This window comes from Coturnix japonica, chromosome 1 (genome assembly GCF_054131305.1).
Source record: "Coturnix japonica strain WE chromosome 1, WE-NBRP24, whole genome shotgun sequence".
Taxonomy (NCBI): Eukaryota; Metazoa; Chordata; class Aves; order Galliformes; family Phasianidae; genus Coturnix; species Coturnix japonica.
In genome coordinates this window covers 17703046-17720588 of record NC_140663.1, presented here as the reverse complement: position 1 = coordinate 17720588, position 17543 = coordinate 17703046, and the positions used below count along the sequence as shown (strand labels likewise).

Here is a 17543-nt window from a genome sequence, read left to right as displayed (position 1 = left end):
CTTCCAAGCTCTGGTGAACAAATACCTCCATGAACAGCTGAGGCAGCAAAGCTGAAGGGACTGTATGGAGCAGGTATGTGAAGTCAACACTGTTCTCTTAAAGAAAGCACAACTAAACACACCACACAACATGCCCAGCTACATCACTTCAGGACACACTTTGAAACTCAGCTCTGAAGTTTAAATAGAAAAAGTGTTTTTCTGCCAGCAGACCTTAAACACAAACTGCAGTTCCAGGCTCAGCTGCAGGTCTGCCTGGGTTTGAAAACATGTCTCTTATCAACAGGAGTGCTGTTAAAAATAGTCATCTGAAAGTTTCAGTTGAAGAGCAAAGTTTTAGACAGAAGAACCCAGTGATTTTCCATCCAGTGACATTTTAGAAAGCTTTACCCCCTTCTCACCACTGGTAAGTGATGTATACAATACTAGAAGGAACACATCTCTGAAGTTTGTCTGTGATAATAAGCACTCTGTATTTTTAATCTGGGACATGCAATCTTCAGAAAAATCAAAGATGGTCAGCACAGCTCCCAGTTCCAGCGAAGCAGGGCTCCAATCTCTGCAAGGAACCCATGGCACAGCAACAGGAGCACAAGACAATCTGCTGCTGCTTTCTTCTAGATGGTCCTTCAATGCTTAGGTCTACTCTGTCACTGGAAGTACAACTTTCCACAAGGAGCCATTTCTGAATCTCCCCCCCACACTTAGGAAGTGCTTAGATCAGATTATTCAATCTTATTAAGGAAACCCTTACAACAGGCTGGCAAGAGCAAACTAAACAACTGCCATGAGAATTTGAATTCATTCCAGCTCTTGTGTAGTGCAAGCAAAGACAAGGACAAAATACTTCCAATACCAGGGGAACAGCTGGGCAGTGTCCTCCACAACACAGAAGAGAAGATGTATGAGGTATCACTCAGGTATCTTGCAATCCAGGCTGACCTTGCTCATCCATGTGGAAAATTCATCACTTCTGCGTATCCATATATATCTTCAAAGATATGTGCATCCCACAACACTTGAAACGTTAATCTTGAAACCTCTGAGAAAGGACTACATGTTCTTTTCTGTTACAGAGATAAGGAACTGAAGCATAAGAATCTGCAAGCACTTCCTCCCAGTGTGTCCAATGGCAAGACAAAGGGTGCTGATTCAGATCAAAGCCTAGCAAATGTGGGTAACAAAGCTGTAAGGCTGTCAAATCAAGCTCTGTACCTGCTAACCTGTAGGTGAATGTTAAACAAAGCTGGCAGGGTAGCTGGAGTTTTGCTCATTAGGAGGGAGATCTGCACAGAATTGCCTCTCTGTGAGAAAAGGGATCACTGAAGATGAGGGGGCAGGGGGTGGAAGGGCTGTCAAAGAGGATGTGGGGAGAACCTGCCAGGAAACAGAGGGAAACTGAACCACAGGATGTAAAGCCATAAGCAAAATAAGGTGTTTGGACTATTCTTTACCATGGTCTGTAATACATACTCTACAACATCTCATTACCTCAAGTTCCTCTGCTTACCACAGGATTGGGCAGAAACATGCCAAATCGACTAAATTGTTCTCTTCCAGCTACTTCATAGGCCATTAAGAGGTGCTCACAGTTTAAGTTACATACTGAAAACGTTAACTAAGACAGTGCATTTCTTTCAAACTAAAAGGGAGATGGAGCTTCTAGATGAGATAGCACGAAGTTCCATCCTCTTAACTACCAGATACTCCCTCACCATGGACACAGCTCTCCTGCTGGCAGCACCACCCAGAGCTCCTGGAGCCAGAAGAAACAAGACAGAGCCTGACCCGGTGCTTTTCAAGCCTGGGTTTTGCCTCTACTGTTTTCCTGAGAGGTCTACTTGACAACTGAATATCTGATTCAATCTTTTTTATTTAATATTACTGAATTTAATATTACTGAGGTCCCTTCCAACCCGGGTAATTCTGTGATTCTGTGAATTCAACCCTAGGGGCCCTCCATTCACCAGGTAATTCACAGAACTGTTCTTCATGTTTATACCTATGAGCAAACAAAGCCCTTCACTCAAGCCTGAAGATGTCTGGGCAACAACACAGCTATTTTTGAGAACACCTCCTGAATTGCAAGCTTGAAATCACCACCTTGGCAGGCACCAATTCCCACCAAGGCCTTCTCCTTGTCCCAGCACACACAAGGCAGCCATTCACACTCCCCTACACCTTGAGGAGTTATTTATTTCTTTAACTCCTTCCCACTCCATCTCAGTTAAGTTGCACAGCACTCCCCAGCAGTGCCACTGCTCCTCCTGCACAGTGCTGACAAAGGCAGAGTGAGGAAGTGCTCCCTGCCCCGCCATTTCACATCAACCCTCCAGCTCTCATTGGGTAAAGCAGCTCCAGCAGAGCTTTGGGAAACCTGCTGATGAACTGCTCACACTGAGCAACCTCAGCTGACCAAAGCGCTTAGTTCTAGCTGCATATTTAGGCACGTGAAACTCTTAGCTCTCAGTTTCAAAGAGGTACACTCACGAACCAGGGGTGCTATCATGAACATTTACAGGCTCCAGCACATTGTCTGCCATTGAAGAACAAGCGGCCTGTCTCATTTTATTTCAACTTCTTGCCCCGGTGAGAAAATTCAGACAAAATAGAGGGCAGAAAGCTGGTCCTTAAGGTGTCCTCCTGCTGCATCTACATCTGCTTCCTTCAGGTAATGATTCAAGCGAATCAATCAAAAAGCTTTTTTAAAAGCTCTCACGTACCCCCATACAACACGCTAGTCAGCTACTCTTTAAAAAGACTTTTATTGAATATTTTGTTCTTTCTGAGGTAGACAGAATCAGAAACAGCATTTGCTTTCCTCAACTTGTTGAGGCTGCAAAAAGGAAAAAGTACTTCACTCCCTATGCAGTCATTCTGCATTGTCTGTGTTGCACAGAGGTTGTCAGAACCAGAACAGTAAGAGCCACAGAACTTCTACTATTAGTTTCACATTTTATTGAAAGAGAAAGGCAACTCCCGTGTTTGGTTTTCCTTCCCCTTAAACAAATGTGTTTATATCACTGCTCTGAATGCTTCCAGTATTCAGCAGCATTCAGGAGGATGAGCATCCACACCTCAGTGTAGGGAATGTTAATCCTACAACCTATGACATGGTTTTATTACATGTGCTTCTTTATTTTACATACCCAGAACTGAGACATATCAATACCTAAGCACACCTACAGATCATACCTGACGTATATATGGTTCAGAGCCTATGGAAGCTTTCCAAGCAGTTCAGATTTGCAATGTGAATTTTCCATTGTTTCTACATCACTGGTGCTTCTAAAGAAAGCTGTCCATCCTCCACAGCACTGGGGCAGCATCTCCTCACAGCGCCCTACCAGCACAGCTCACCCCTGCTCAGAGGCACTGTGGGATGCACGGCTTGGGCTAAGGGCTGAACCTGCTGCAAGTGCCAGCTGCCAAGTGACAGTGAATCAATACATCTCACACCAGCTACAACCAAGCAGAGCCAGCCTGTGCAGGACCACAGGCACAGGTTCCTGACCAGACCTGCAACACAATATCCCTCACCAGAAAGCCTTTGTGCTCCTCAGACACAGCAGCACACACATAGTGACGTCTGAACACTCAAAGTGCGCTGCTTTCCTTTCATAGCCTAAAGCTGCTGTTCCTCTAGCAATGGCATCTGGCCTGGCTGGTGTAGGCAGCATGCTTGATTCACAGCATGCTATCACATGGGTATATCCCATTTGAATGCCAAAACCCATTAACAAGATAAACTACATGTACACAGCAAAGGCTATTCAACATTTCAGAAGGTACAGATACAACCTCTGTCCCACTGACACGCGTCTGCACTCGTTACTATCTGGAATGCCTACAAAGCACCTTCCACATCTCACATTTGTTCCTCTACAAAGGCTGAATCAATCAATGGATACACACTTGTTTCAGTAGTGTCTGCTTTCATTGCAGCAGATGAAGTGTTTAAGATTGATGAGACACCTCCCATGTTTATGCACAGGAATCCCAGCAGTGTTTACAAACTAACGCTGGCTCCAAATGGTGCCTCTTTTCTCTATTGATAGACCTCTCGTACTCAGAAGGACGCGTCAGCAGAAATCTGACTGCCAAATAATACAACAGCCACTAATTCAGGAATGGGAACTTCAAACCCATCGCAACAGTGACCTGCTTGACATACCGCGTATATTTCTTTGACACAACCCACGCCTTTGAAACTCAACTGAGCAACTGGGGCTGTGATCACAGATGGTCACAGATCGCGGCTCTGGTTTCTCGTGATTCACAAGTTTATAAATCTCATAATACAGATTCTACCCTTTGAGCATGAATGAGAAGTTCCTGCAGAATCATCCACCTAAACGAAGGCACTCACGCATCAGAACCGCTGTGCATTTGCATACTTTAGAACTACAATAAATGAATGCAGCTGTCTATGACTTATTTGAAAGGAGGTACTGGAACATGAGAATATCTGGACTGGGACATCGATGCACTGGACAAACTTTTATCTGATGTGCTGAGAACACAATCGTTCTTTGTCCCTGAAAGGGAAGGCACTGTCATCTTTGTGCTTTCAAAAACGATAGCTATTAGATTGACAAGGGCTACTCACTGAACCAAGTGAATATGAGACAAGGTAATTTAGAATGTGGGGAGGACTGAGCCATGGACAACAGGACAAATCTATACAGTTGGGAGTTGGGCTTGTTCAGCCTGGAGAAGAGAAGGTTGCGGGGTGACCTCATTGCAACCTTTCAATACCTGAAGGGAACCTACACCCAGGAGGGGAGTAAAGTCTTCAAAAAAGCTGACAATAGCAGGACTAGGGGAAAAGGATCCAAGTTGAAGGAGGGGAGATTTAGGTTGGATGTTAGGGGGAAGTTCTTCAATAGGAGAGTGGTTAGGCCCTGGAACAGGCTGCCCAGGGAGGTTGTGGATGCCCCGTCCTTGGAGGTGTTCAAGGCCAGGTTGGACGGGGCCCTAGGCAACCTGATCTAGTAAATGTGTATGTTTGGTTTCCCTGCCAGGCAGGGGGGTTGGAACTACATGATCCTTGAGGTCCCTTCCAACCCGGGTCATTCTGTGATTCTGTGATATACAGTTTGAAGAGGCAATAAGAGGTTGCTAATTTAGAAACACAGAACAGAAAGACCAAAGCGATGCAGCCCAAGTCTGGTCAGCTGCCCCAAAACTTGTACCATCCTAGAGCCCACACATTAACCCAAGTTAATTTTTCCTTTTATTCAGGTATGAATCATCTGGATTCGGGGAAGATTTGTAACCAAAGCTATTTCAATAGACTCCCCTGTGATCGGCAGATTGAGATAAGATACCCGTTCAGCGCATCTCCTCCCTCCAGGCCATTCAAAACAATCAACCAACCAAATAATACTTTTGGTCCTAGGAAACTCTCAGCAAAGACCAAGAGAAGCCACACAGCTGCTGCGTGCACAGCTCTAATGAGCCCCATTAGAAGCAGTGCTTTCACCCACTTCATTCGTTACTTACATGCAGCCAGCAAAGGAGGCGGGAAGAGAGAAGTTCTGCTATGGCCAACTGCAAAACAGCTGCAGGAGCAGCTTCTTAAAGCCTGTGTTTGTGTCTGCTCCAGTAGGCACGTGCCAGTGGCTGTGTGCTGATGCACTCAGGAGCTGGGTCCTCAGAACACTGGCAGACACTATCATTCATTGATTTTATTATGAACACTTAAATGCCCTCCTTACGATGGTAAAATTGAGGTTTTGTAGAATGACAAAGTTTCCCCAGCTGCCAAATACATTATTTATCAGTGCTCTTCTGCCTGACCCTTCCATCCCAGTCTCCAAACAGCAGTCAGGAACAGGCTGATGGACTCTTTCAAAACACTGAGGTGATCACAAAAGCTGAAAACATCGCTTTATGACACTCACTCACATGGTAGCAACAAGGCAGGAGACACAGCTCTCACTGCAGCAGGGAACTGGAGAACCAGCGTCAGGTTTCAGGACACCCAGACAAAGCAGCAGGAAGGCACATTAATCCCAGCCCAGCAGCCCCAGAGGCAGGAGCCCCACACCAACACCAGGAACACACAGCAACCAGGAGAACCATCCTGCTGCTGCACTGCTCACTGACTGCGTAAAGCAGCCTGAAGCCAGCCAGTAACTGAAAAACAGATACTCCCTCCAAAGATTATCGCTATTTCTGTTCCTATCTGCCACGCTCAAGAAGCAAAACCCCTACCCTCAGCAATTCCTGTCCCTGTTTCTTCACACACAGGCCTTCCACCGAGAGCTATTTCACCATCCTGCTGAAGGACGGCTCCTGGTTGTGCAACACAAGGACTACAAATCCCAGTGAGGTACAACCCAGTCTCCCTGCACAGTGAACAAGAGACCATTTTCTACCTTCATTAGCATTTACTGCTGCCCAGTGCAGTGTGGGCTCACTGCTTCTCACTCCCCTCCTGCACAGACTCACACACCTCTGGGAGCAGATGTGCAGCGTTGTTCTACCCACACAGACAGGGTGGTTCTGCAGACAGCCTGCAGGGCTGAAGTAGGAGACAGAACTCCCGGAGCTCCAGGGCTGTGTCTCCCACAGCACGATATGTGGTGTCATCACCATGTTCCAGTTTGTGTGTGTACAGACGCTTAGTCCCTGCATCCCCCGGTGAATCCAGTCACAATGCCTACAACATCAACCGAAGGGGGAAGAAAGAAAAGGAGGTGAGAGCCCTTGGAGTTTATAAGCCCTACCATTTAACTACAGCACCACCTTGTTCACAGCATCTCAAATAGGAGCAGCCCCTCATTAGAACATTCAATAACTAAAGGCCTGACCTCAGAAGTGATTTGTATCAGAAACCTGTCTGCAGCCACCATCCCACTAACAGTCACCACTACCAGACCATCCCAGCGAGATCTCCCTGAGAGACAAGGGGGGCTCGGAGCAGCAACTGTGGCAGGTCAGGGGGGGCTGCAGGACCCCTCCATTACAGGTGGCAAAGAACCGGCTGCGATGTCACATCAGACAGCTGCAGTCACACACTGCTCCATTACATCTGCTCCTAAATCACAGAATGACCCGGGTTGGAAGGGACCTCAAGGATCATGTAGTTCCAAGCCCCCTGCCTGGCAGGGCCACCAAACATACACCTTTACTAGATCAGGTTGCCCAGGGCCCTGTCCAACCTGGCCTTGAACACCTCCAAGGACGGGGCATCCACAACCTCCCTGGGCTCCTCTCCAATCTCTGCCCTCCTCTTTTATTCCCCCATTTTCTAACGCTGCCCCAGATCTCTTTTGTCACTTTTGCTATGTAGCAAATAAGGAGAAAGAATATTCCATCTCTAGATATAGTACTAGAAAATACAACATTTAGATGAGTCTCCCAGAAATAAGATGCCAATACCACTGTGTGCTATTCACAGCAGCAACGTTTCATTATATTTACCACATGGAAGAGAGACTGTACTAATAGCTCTGAGTTCCCCGTCACTGCACTGAGTAACATCTCAGCCTACAGCCACACTGTGCCAGGCACTGCCAAGGCTGCCTGACAGATTCACAGCCAGCAACTCAAGCCACCAAAACCTGAACAGTCTGCTGTACACCCAGCCAGCAGGGCACAAAGGCCACAACCTAACCCAGAATTTGCAGTTGATAAACTCACGTAGCTTAAGCTAATTATATTTGTGCATTCTTCCCCAGCTACGTAAGACTTTGTGCAACACAGCAGTGAGAACCCTGACACCTGGTTGCTTTCCTTGTTGATTCGCAGTTGGTTTCCAGGAGGGCACACGGGCTGGAGAGCAGTGCCTGCAGCTCCTGGGGAAGCGATGGCATGGCAGCAGCCCGCTATCCAGGCCAGCAGCCGCTCCTTGCCCCTCCTACGGCCACGCGGTGCTACCAAAGTGGTGCTATCTCTTCCCGAGATCCAGACCCAGAGCAGCACGTTCACTCCCTGCACACCCCGGCAGGCACAGACCACGCTCGGCACTCCTATTTTCCACCCCAGATTCACCGTAACCACCCACAGGGTCACACTCCCTGTTTCACAGCGCTGACCGCCCTGAGCTCCGAGAGAGGCAAAGGCGGCACAGAGCGCTCGGCCATCTCAGGGCGACGCCTCATCCCGGCCGCCCCGGGGCCGCCTTCCCCGGCCCGTCGCCCCGCTCCCCGCTGTACACACCGGGGCAGCCGCACGGTCCGGCACGGCCCCATTTTCCCCGCACACCTGGAGAGAAGCCGCTCCGCCGCCGCCCCCTCCTGCTCCGGGCGCTGCCCCGCACGGGGGTCGGCCCCAACATGGCCCCGGCGTGGCGCGACGCGAGCAGACTCTGCCGGCCGCCCCCGCCCGGCTCCGACACTCACCTGGTCGCTCTGTCGCTGCGGGCCGCCCAGAGGCGGCGGGCCGGCCGCTGTCCGAGGCGCTGCGGGCAGGAGGCGGCGGCGCGGAGCTCCGGCACCGGGCGCGTTGGTCGGGCAACGTGCGGCATCAGTCATCGGGGCGGGCCGGCGCCGCGCGGCACTGTGGGGGCTGCAGTCCGACCGCGCTTCCGGCCACACGGCGGGAGGCGGCGGCGGCGGGAGGCGAACTACGGCTCCCAGGGAGCGCCGCGACCAGCGGGATCGGCCGCCATCAGCGCCGACTCGGCTCGGCCCCGTGTGGAGCTACGGCCGCGGATCCTGTCGCCGCTTCACTCGCCAAAGCTGAGCTGTACGGCCTGTTTAAGTGCAGCCTGTGCTTGAGGATGCTTCACATCCCTGCGTGGACGCCTACGTCTTTGTGTCTCATCAGTCACAAAAGCTTGCTCGAGGAAGACACATCAGGAGGTTCCAGGTGCTGATCACCTTCTGAAGGCAGCTCTGCCCTTCGCTCTGTTCTGACAGGTCACAACAAAACACTGCGTCTGAGCACAAGTTTATTATCTAAGTATGGTTTGACTGGAACAGATTTGTGATGCGTTTTCTGATCCTTCCTGATACATTTCACTCCACACACACATCCTGGCCAGCGTTACTTTGGACAGGGCTGAGCTCTGGAAGCACGTGGCAATGAAGTGCTGACGTGTTGGTGCAGATGGGGCTCTCACTTCCCGTTTGGCGCAGTGACAGCTGGATTTGCTGTGCACGCACGGATCAGGCAGTCGCATGAAGAATGGCCCGGAGCTTTAATATACAGTTACCCAGGTAAAGGTGTAAGATATGCAGCCCGGGACTTGTGATAAATGCTATCCAGCCTCTGTCATATCAGGAAGAGAACTTTGCTTTGTGCTTAATCTATTCACAGATTTCAAACATCTTATTTTCCAGAGCTGTGGATGAAGACCACTAAAAAGATGGGAGTGCTGTGCGGCACAGCAGCAGGTTGGTCACTGCTTTTGGGGACTGTGTCAGGTTTCCTGGCACTCACAGACTCCGTGCCCCCAAGCGCTGCCATTTCCAGGTGCACCCTCTCCCCACTAAGTGCAGCTGCTTCTGAGTCTCTTCATGATCCAACCTCCTCCAGGGCTCAGCTTCCACAAGCTTCCTGTCATGGGATGCACTGCTCGCTTGCCCGTAGGCAGGCAGCAGTTACATCAGTGCCCAGCATAAGTAGCATGCGACACAGCTCAGCAGCCTGAACCTTAAGCCACACACCTGTAGTAAGTCCCTTACACAGCCAATCACACGTTTTATCCTCTCATTCTCATGCGTTCGACTGGAGCATGTACCGAGCGCATGCTTAACCCGTTATCTGCAGTGAGGTGTGTTCAATTCCAGCTATACACCTGAAGTGTTGGCATTTTTCCTGAGCTGTCCCTCCTGCCGCAACACCATTGATGTCTTGTGCAAACACTGTGAGCCCCTAAATAGTCTGCAGACACGTTCCCAAGCTTCCCACTAGTTCAGCTGTAGATCCGCTGGTAATTTTTGGTTCAGAGCTGAGGATCGCTGTCTTAGCCTGCAGAAAACACCTCACCTGATCTGATGTGATTTGGCAGTTCATCTGCTTGGGGGCACAGCGTGAACCCTGGAAGCCGCTTCTCCACTTCATGATGCTGCACCCTGATTGTGTCAACAGGATCAGCACTTTCACTTACGACTGCTTCAGGCTCTGCTGGCTCAGCAAGAGCAGAGGGAGCTGAACATGCCTTTACAAGGACCAAGCTAAGATGCAGGTCTCTGCTAATATGAAGCAATGCCGAAGGAGTGTCTGTGCTGTTTCTGCCTGCTCTGTGGCATACAACATTCCTCGGAGATGAAGGAGCACGGAGATAGGAAGAAGTTTACCAAACAGGAAAGGCCTTGGTCCTGCTGCGGCCAGCAATCCCAGGGGCCAGCAGCCATGCTGGGGTGCTCTGAGGTGCCCTCGTGCCAGAGCTCTGCAGTGAGGCAGCAGGCACTGCTGACAGCTGTGGCCCCAGTGCTGGAGCATGCATGGCTGCAAGTCGTGCTCTGGTCCATATTTGTAAAGATTTGTTGTAGTTGAATGCCCCATTTATTTGCAATTACAAGGTGGGTCACTGGTGTCTGCTGAGTGGCCGGCTGTAACACATATATTGGGCTCTTAAAGGTTTGCTTTTAATACTTAGTATATCTTCTTTAAATGTCATTGTTGGCATGGGATTACGTGGAGGCCAGGGGTGGATGCCTATAGTTAGGAGAGGCTTTGGCAGCTCTTTCATGGATTTCTCAGGGTTTCAACTCAGCTTTAAATGCTCTTTGTGTTAAACTGAAACAGTCTCACTGAATTAGGCACAGCACAGGTACATCTGGGGTCATGTATGAATATATGTGTGGAGAGTCACAAAGACTCCTTCTGCACACAGCTTTTAGGCACAGCTATTTCCAGAAAGGGGTGCACACCTCTCCCTGCCCTCACATTATCACAGTATCACAGTCTCGTGCGGGTTGGAAGGGACCTTAGAGATCATCAAGTCCAACCCCCAGGATTCGAGCCTCCTGTGTAGCAGAGCGGCACTTCTACCCTCCCTCTTCTCTTCTTCACTACCACCATCCTGCTTCCCAATCCTTTCTTCTATCTCACCTCTCTGCCTCTCATCTCCTCCTCTCCTTAGGAACCAGTAGCAGTGAGAATGGCATTAGCTGCAGTTCTATTGTCTTCTGTGTGCTCTGAACACAGAGACTGGGAGACATCTGAATCAACCCAGGGCAGGCTGCAGGCAGCTTTGGGTGGGCATTTGTCTCCCCCATTCACAACGGGCTCTCAAGAACTTGCAGTAACAAAGGATTCACACTAAACAGTCCTGCCATTAAAAATCCTTAGCACCACGAAATCGTTCAGGCACCCAATGCTTGGACACAGGCACAGCATCCTTGCAGGTATCTTCTCTGCAGGTAAGAAAGACAGACCGTTCCCATGCCTTTGCAGCCTCACCTGTTCAAACATCCTCGTGCTTTAAGACTCACAGAAGCCAAATTAATATTTACCTCCCGAGTCACGGCCTCTGGCCAGCTGTGGCAGTGCTGCTCCATGTCTCTCCCGTTGTCGCCGGTTGGGTATCAGGTGCCTCCGGGCTCGCGGGGCTGTGGTGCCCTCTGCCGGTCCCCTGGTGTTCTGCGGTTCTGGTTCTCGCTCCATTCACTCCCGCACTTCTGTTATCACTCAGAACGAGCATCCTAAGGCCAGCTCTGATGAGCTCAGCGGTGTGGAGTATATTTATGTTCCTTCAAAACAGGGGGCATCATCTGCACTGCAGGCAGTCTGCTGACAGGGAGATTAAAGCGTACTTTGCTGCTGGGAGAGATGCAGCCTGTCCATTCCTCACAGAGGCCAGGGCAGGCAGACATTGCTGATAACCATATTAGAAGATTGCCAGCCAGGCTCAGAGGGCAACATGGTATCAGTGCACCTGTTTCTGAGGGGACACGACCCCCAGCAGCACTGTGATGCTCTCAGACTTGCTCCTTCAGCACTGCATCGGAGGGCATGAAATGCTGCACGTGGCTAGTACTGCTCTGATAAGGCTGAGCTGGGAAGTTGCATGAGCCAGCCTGCACTATGGATCAGCTCAGCCTCATCTAAACTCCACAATTTAACCTTAACCTATTTACTGTGCTTGGGGCCAGTCCATCACTCCTGGCCCTGTGAAACACAGGCAGACATGCAGCCTGCTGTACCCATATGGAACTGGATGGTGCTGATGGGACCAAGGCCTACAGCCCCCCTGTTCTTCCTCTGCTTCTCTCCCTTCATCTCCCCCTTCCCACTGAATTAGCAGCAGATTAGCACAGCACTGTTCAGTGTAGGGTAAGCTGGGGCAAGAGAAGCTGTTCGCTGTGTCAGCACAGGGCTGTGTTCTGCATCGTTTGTGTGGGAGGCACTGGGCTGATGTGACAGTCCAGAGTTTCTGCTGCTTCACAGGGAAGGCTGGGAAAGCAGCAAAACAGTGAGGGAGCCTGGAGTGGCACCAGTGACTGTTTCCGTTCACCAGACATAACAAGCAGTCCCACATTAGAACACAATGCCAGTAGGCTTTGGAAGACAAAGAGAGACAATGAAGCTATTATAGATGGTCTTGTTCCTACACACAAACAATTAATCCACGCAGCGCTGTTTTCAAATAATAACAGTCTGGATTAGAGCCACGGAGCAGAAAAGTCTGGGCTAAAGCCAACTTGCAACTCTTAGCACACACTATTCTGCCTCAGATTTGAAAGCCGTATGACTGTATGAGAACCTTTTGGTGTAGTCACACAATAAATGAATTACAGATAAACGCAGAGTTATGAATCACTGAAAATCACTGCTCATAATGATGTGAGATACGTGTACAAGGATTAAAAGGATGGGTCCAGTACTTTAAGGTTGTATTGAAAAGATGCTGTTAACACAGTGTTTTCCTAAACTGTGCCAGCTTTCAAGTCTCTGGTCCAAAACCTGTAAGTGCTATAAGGAAATGGCTGAAGTACTGAAGGAGGAAAATAGTGTGGGATCATTCTTGCTGGAAGTGAAATCTCTATGTACGTACATATGCGTATATATATCATACTCAGATAAATATCTGCCATGGAAAATTTCAGCCCAGGGTAGTTAAAGACTTTAAAAGAACACAAAAATTGTCTCAAAAAATGGAAAGTAATAAGCAGGCTTTCCTATAAGAAAATCCAATAAACTGCTTGTAATCCTCATATTTGCTATCATGCTGATAAGTGCTTTATGCATATATATGCTCTTCTCACTGGTGACAAGTGACAGGACGAGGGGAAATGGCCTCAAGTTGCACCAGGGCAAGTTTAGGTTGGATATTAGGAAACACTATTTCACAGAAAGGGTAGTTAAACACTGGAAAAGGCTCCCCAGGGAGGTGGTTGAGTTGCCATCCCTGTATGTGTTTAAGAGCCGTTTGGATGTGGTGCTCAGGGATATGATTTAGTGTAGGGTCGTTAGAGTTAGGGTACTATGGTTAGACTGCGGTTGGACTTGATGATCTTCAAGGTCTTTTCCAACCTGGGTAATTCTATGATATGCAAACAAGATCATTTTATAAATAGTGCAGCGATTCAAAGAAAATTGTAGTAAGAATGTTTAAGATTTTACCATTCTAGGAGAGCTAAAAAACATTCTTCATATCTGGGCTTATCAGAGGTGACAGGCAGGCTGACAAGTAGTTGCCTCGATAAAGGCAGCGATCCTCATGTGATGCACTGTTTGCATGTGGACTGTTTCCTTTAAATAAGGCTTTCTGTGACCTTTACAAGAGGCGAGAGTGATGCTGGCTCCAGGACAGCACACCATGTGACAATACAAGGAAGCTGTAAAAGTCCACGGATCTGGACCCCAAGGCTTGGAAAGTCTTCTGGTGCTCTAATGTCGCTGCTTTATGGGAACTCCGTAACTGTTCACCTCAGCAAGGACAAAGGTTACAGTGACCCTGAGATAACAGTCTGTGCCCCATGGCGTTCTTCAGCTACTCAGAACAGTGCATGGTCACACTGTCCTCTGCCTGTGGTGGCATCTGTCAGAGCCTGGAAACGTGGCAGAAAGAACATTGTCATAATTAGTATTATGGCATTTGTTTCAGATAAGATGGGAAAAGAAAATGAGGTTTAAAGAAGTAATCATCGAAGCCAGCAAAACTGATGGAAAATTAAACCAAGCAAGTGAAAGGTGGGATAGATTTCTGCTGCTGCAGATCTTGGAAATCCCCCTTATCCGTGGAAATTCTTATTGGTAAGTGCAGATAAGTAGTGTAGGCAAGTATTATATGAATAATGATCTGCCAAGTACACCTAACTGCTGCCACAAATACATTATATAAATCCCAGCATGTGAAATACTTCATACTTTCAGAATCAAATTCAACAAGAAGAAATGGAGAATTAATAATAATACATCCAGCTGTTTTTCAATTCAGGCATAAATTGGACGATGTTTGAGCTTGTCTTCTCTTCCTATTGCTCTCTGAAATGAAAAGCTTATTTTCCCATTCCTCTGACATGGTATTTTGTCAGTCTTTCCCACCCATCCACCCTGCACGCTATTTAGATACATTAGCATTGAAACATAGCTGATGTTCAGCATATTTTCCTGTGGGCTAACTGGAAAGTGCCCTGAATTTTCCTTGAGGCTCACCCACGGTATGGGTCATGTTACCCCTTGGAACTCCTGTGAAACTGCAGCTAAAATTACATTTTGTCTTTTATTTTAAGGTTAAAAAATGCATTAGACGTTAATTATTAACCCAAAGGAGCTCCGATCCTTGCTATTAATAGCAAAGCAGCTGATATATAATAAAGATTGTATACTTTAGTTCCTAAAATTAGTTCAGTTTGAGAAACGTCCCATTGCTGCTGTGACTATTTTTGTGAAGTACATTCCAAGAAACACAAGGCTGGGTTCTGCCCTGGGATCACACTTGCTTCAGGCTAAGACATTTCCTGCTCAGATATGCTGGCTGTAATTACACCATTCTGCAGCTCTGGTCTGTGCAGGCAACGTACCACAGTCTGTGCTGCCAACGGCAGCAGGTGATCCAATATTTCCTCTCATATCAGGGGTCTGTGAAGGTGCCAGGTGTATGTGGTGTTCCATAACCTTCTAATTACCCAAAGGGACTTGCAACTGGAAACAAGTTAATACATTTCCTTCACAGCTAATGGGAAGATCAAGGAGAAATTCTCTCTTCCTCCTAGCCCATTTTCTCTCTTTATCCCACCTGGGCTTGCACCAGACCCATGTTGCACAGCAGTCACTGGGAAGGAGTGAAAAGCTATGACTATTATCCCATTTCATTCAGTTTTACATAAAAATCATGTCATTCACTTGATTCTGATAAATTTCCTCATACTGAATACCTACTCTTCCTATTGAATTAAATGGGATTTATGGTATAAGATACCCAACATGACAGAACATCACAAAATCAGGCTTTAACACAAGTAAATGTTCTTGTGGTGTATTTATTGAGCTCTCACAGGACACAAAAATACCCATTAGTTGTTAAAGCATCAACAGCATGCTGCTGTAACATCAGCAGGACACTACAAGGGCATCACAGCAGTTCTTGTTCAGGTACTTTGGCGGATAAAGTGCAGTTTTGTGAGTCGTGCCATGAAAATCTCATTTGGATATTCAAAGAAAGCAAAACTGTGAGCTCTGCTTTTCTTCTGAGAATCTGTAAGTACTGGAAAAAGGCTGGGTTATCTCAGCAGATATCACCATCACAGCTGTCTCAAGGCCTTTCTGGCACCTCATTTCCCCTTTAACAAAGCCATAGCATGGGATGAAACAGAACTGGAAAAGTCTGATTTGCAGTTTCTTAGGCCCAAATAACAGATTCAAATGGAAATACTAAGCAAACACTGACCAGAACATCACACTGCACAGCTCTTTCAGCCTCCCCACACAAAGCATTATTTCACTTCCTTCCAGTAGCAAAAGAAGTTGAATTCAGGTGTCCTTATTTGAGGCAGGTGCTCACAACCTGAAGGTGCTGGAAAAAAACAAAGGGTGGGGAAAAGACTTTTCCTCCTCTCTGCTTTGCATTAGTTGCTAAACCCGTATGTCCTTGAGAAGACCTGCATAAACAGATACAGACAGCATGGCAAAATGAAGAGCTGATTTTGTGTATCTCCTGAGACAGAGGGGAGATCAGGATTCCAGGCTGTTACCCCAAGTGTAAAGGAACTCCTACATAGGAGTTCCTATCTAGGAGTTCCTTTCTGCACCGCTAGAAATATGAAACAGTATCTAGACTCAATCTGCCTCTGGGAATTGGGGGTGGAGTTTTCAGAATCTAAATTCAGAAGTTGATACTTTCATCCCTTTTGTGAATGCAGCTGGTATTAGCAGCTACCCATGTAATTTCAAATCTAATTTATCACCAGCAATCTTCATTTTCAAGAGAAATCTGTGCATTCCCTTCACATTAATTCTCTCTCCCGAGGAGGGAGCTCAAGCAGAAAACCACAGAGAACGCTGTTAAAAGAAGTAAGCGCTGGGAGAGAAATAAGGAGTATTGTTGTGGAGAAATGACAATTACCTTGAAATATGTAAATCACAGCTCAGTTCAAGCAGGGTATATTCAGACTCTGTCATCGTTTACAACACTCGAGACAGGCCTAAAACAAGGGAACACATTTTCCACAACAATTCTGATTTTCAAACCTGTACTTTGTTCCTACATGGCACAATGCACCCTAAGATATCCCACCCTGCCCAGCTGCTTTCACTATGAGGACAATTAATAACAAAAGCATTTTTATCTGCTTTCTTTAATGTGGATCTCTAACCTTCAGATCTTATAATCTGAGACAAACTCTCTGGTTTGCCCCATAAAGAAGGGGCTGTAGCCCTTCACTAGGACTGTCCAACAGAGCCAGTGCAGCCCTTCTACTGGTTTCAGCTGTCTGCAGTGCAAGACCTCGTTCTGAAAAAGATAAGTTGTGAGAAAGAACAGGGAGAAAATACACAGAGCCACGTGAGATAAGAAAACTGCAGTGGGTAATGCTGAAATGTGGACAGCTAGCACTTCATGGACTCAAAAGGAAAAACACTGATATTAAAATGTGTAACATCCTAAGAGAATAGAACAAGTGGCCGGAGGATGGCAACTCTGCAACAACCAGCCCATTCCAAGGACGGCAAAGAAATTTCCCTGCATGACAAACACCTGGTGGGCCAATGGAGACCTGCTGATCCAGAAGAAAGTCTCCTCATGAAGTGCCACCTTCAGGGCTTCCCAACTTAGGATCATAAAATCATGGAATCATTAAGGTTGGAAAAGACCACTATGATCACTAAGTCCAAACATCGACCCATCACCACCATGCCCACTAACCACGTCCCAGGGTCTCTAACTTCAACACAAAGATTACAATGAGAACACAATTAAACCTAAGGAGACAGTACTGAAGGAGATGATAAGGATATGAGCAACAGGGTTCTCGGACTTAAATTCTTGATGTGATTATAGTATACACAAATGGGAAACCTCAGTTTTACTGCAAGTTATATGACGGAAACTTGGAAGGACTGTCTCAGACCTTAGAGGAAAAAAGAAGAGACGGACAGCTTGAAATGCACAGTGATCCAGTGAACTGCACAGGTTACAGATC

At 47.5% G+C, this 17543-nt stretch overlaps 1 protein-coding gene across 2 annotated transcripts in view; it reads right to left on the bottom strand.

Moving 5' to 3' along the window:
- TRABD (TraB domain containing) overlaps positions 1-8484 on the bottom strand; it is a 31495-nt gene extending 23011 nt beyond the window's left edge. The window contains exon 1 of one of the 2 annotated variants that reach the window (XM_015852461.3): positions 8352-8484. The gene's annotated coding sequence lies outside the window, so the exon portion shown is untranslated. Of the gene's footprint in view, positions 1-8214; positions 8263-8351 lie in introns of those variants that run through there. The other variant, XM_015852466.2, reaches the window with a different exon arrangement.
- Between the last annotated feature and the right edge of the window lie 9059 nt (positions 8485-17543).